This window comes from Silene latifolia, chromosome X, assembly GCF_048544455.1.
Source record: "Silene latifolia isolate original U9 population chromosome X, ASM4854445v1, whole genome shotgun sequence".
NCBI classification, from domain to species: domain Eukaryota; kingdom Viridiplantae; phylum Streptophyta; class Magnoliopsida; order Caryophyllales; family Caryophyllaceae; genus Silene; species Silene latifolia.
The window spans coordinates 29641498-29644393 of record NC_133537.1 but is presented as its reverse complement, the minus strand read 5'-3'; positions in this window follow the sequence as shown (position 1 = coordinate 29644393).

The window sequence follows — 2896 nt, the reverse complement described above, 5'->3', positions numbered from 1 at the left end:
GGATACGTTTGAGAGATGTGACGGTATGAAAATACAGTCATGTTGATGCCTAATATGACTAAGCGGTTAGTCGGAGTTATTGACTAATAATTCGTCAAACGCGATGTTGAGATAATTATTTAATACGGATTAAATAATAATGGCTAAGGTGAATTAAGCAGTTAATTCGTAATTGAATATAAACGATTATATTTAATTAATGTATATTGAATTAATTAATTATACAATATTGTCATTGTCGGACAAGTATTAATATATCGACTGAGTCATGTTACTAGTTGATATTTTAATATCCGATGACGGATGACGATTTATAATTAAAACCCGTCATATACATTTTAGCGATTCGAGTCGGACCACGAGTTAAATAAGGAGAAAGTGGAAAGCCCACTCCCTCCTCTTGGAAACTCACGGCCGAACCAAATAAGAACAAAAGGAGAGTCTTTCTCTCCTTTTGACCTAATTCATTTCATTTGCACAAAAATTAGGTTTTTGGAGCATTTTCTCTCTGAAAACCTAGATCTCACATCAGAAAAACTCACATAACTCTCTCAATATTGCAAGGCAATTAGAGAGTAATTTCTAGCACAAGGGGCATAGTCTCAGACGATCTTGGGTGAAACGATTAGGAGGAAATCTATATTGATTTCTGTTCTTAGGCCGAATTCACAAAGGACCCGAGGTTGATTTTACTCTCTTATCGTTTTCTCTTGTTTTTCGTTTATGACAATTATTCACATGTTAAATTTGCGTTATAATCCTTAATTTTAATTTTAAGGGAATTTTACGGATATTTCCCTACAGATACTTCGTTAAGGAAGGAAGCCTAGAACTCTTTCACGGATTTCTCGAACCTTGGCACTATCTTGAGAGGAAGCTAGCCGGAATCGAGATCTTTCACGATTGCTACTTCATCCCTCCGGAAACGGTTCCTACCGTCAAAGCCCGTCAAGCACCTTGCTTAGACGAACAAGCTGTTAGTCTATTGTTTGGAGAGGATCGATTCGTTAGAGCCGCGCAGGATGAGATCACTACCATGATACTACAAGACGATCACTTTAACCCTACCACGTTAATCACAGAAACAAACGCGAATCAGCAGAAAGGATGGAGAAAATCAATCAAGTGGACCAACAATCAAGGAAGACTCTTCAAGATCACCACTGGAGAAGGAGAGATGTTCAAAGGAGAACCAGAAGACGATGAATTCGAGTCGGATTCGGAGTCGGAGTCAGAGTCAGAGTCTAGAGAAGTCACTAGGGAGTCTCCTCCTGTCGTCATCCCCATTCCCTTTGTTTCTCCTAGCTTAGCCTCGAGTAGTAACAATAGTTCGGAAATGTCCCAACCATTTGTCCCTTTGCGCCACTCCACCGGTCGATCGATGGCTTCTTTGTTTCAACTTTTCTCAAACTTTAATATGAATAAATCAGGTTCTGCTTACTCTTTGTGTTATCTTGAGTGCAATTCTGTTTACGATGATACTGAGGATGACCAAGACCCAGACTCAATTGAAATACCTCCCTACGTAGCCAAAGAAATACTACAAGAAGGGGAAGGGGGACCAGTAATAGAGGACACCGAACCTATCAATGTAGGAACCGAACTAGAACCCCAAGAACTTAGGATAGGGACTACCTTGAGCTCTACCGAAAGGGCCGATTTCATAGACCTCCTAAACGAGTTCAAAGATGTCTTCGCATGGTCCTACAAAGACATGCCAGGGATCGACAGGGATATCGCCTAGCATAGAATTCCGATTAAGCCAGGTTTCAAGCCTGTAAAACAGAAGCTTCGTCGAATGAGAACGGAATGGACTCTCAAGATTAAGGAAGAAGTTGATAAGCAATTCAAAGCCGGGAGAATCCGTGTTTGTGTTGATTTTAGGGACCTAAACAAAGCAAGTCCTAAAGATGACTTCCCTCTACCACATATTGACATATTAGTGGACAATACCGCGGACCACGCATTACTATCCTTCATGGATGGGTATGCGGGTTATAACCAAATCAAGATGGCCATAGAAGACATGCATAAGACCGCTTTTGTCACTCAATGGGGAACCTATTGCTATACGGTAATGCCGTTTGGGTTAATCAACGCCGGATCTACATATCAACGCACCGCAACTACACTCTTACATGACATGATGCACAAAGAAGTTGAGGTATACGTAGATGACATGATTGTCAAATCCAAGGATAGAGAGGGGCATATTACGAACCTTCGCAAATTTTTCACAAGGCTATGAAACTACAACATGAGGCTCAATCCTCAGAAGTGCACATTCGGAGTAACATCTGGCAAACTCCTGGGATACGTCGTTAGCCAACGAGGTATAGAAATAGACCATTCCAAGATCAAGGCTCTGATCGAAATGCCACAACCTCAAACAGAAAAAGAAGTCAGAGGATTCCTAGGGAAAATGCAATATATAAGTCGATTCATATCGAAACTCACCATGATTTGTGAGCCTATCTTCAAGAAGCTCAAGAAAACGGATCACAACATGTGGGATGATAATTGTCAAAAGGCATTTGACCGAATCAAGGAGATATTGGCTAAACCACCAGTCCTCATGCCACCTCAACGAGATCAACCTCTTGGTTTATATCTCACAGTAACCGAAACAGCCATGGGTGCCATGCTAGCTCAAACCGTAGGAAGTGAAGAAAGGGCAATCTACTACCTTAGTAAGAAGTTCTTGGAGTACGAGTGCAAATACTCGCAACTCGAAAAGACATGCCTCGCACTTGTGTGGGCAACGAAGAAGCTACGCCATTACATGCTTAGCTAATCCGTCAAAATATACTCCAAAATGGATCCAGTCAAATACCTCTTCGAAAAACCCGTTCTCAACGGATGTCTAGCAAGATGGACTTTGATGCTCTCAGAGTTC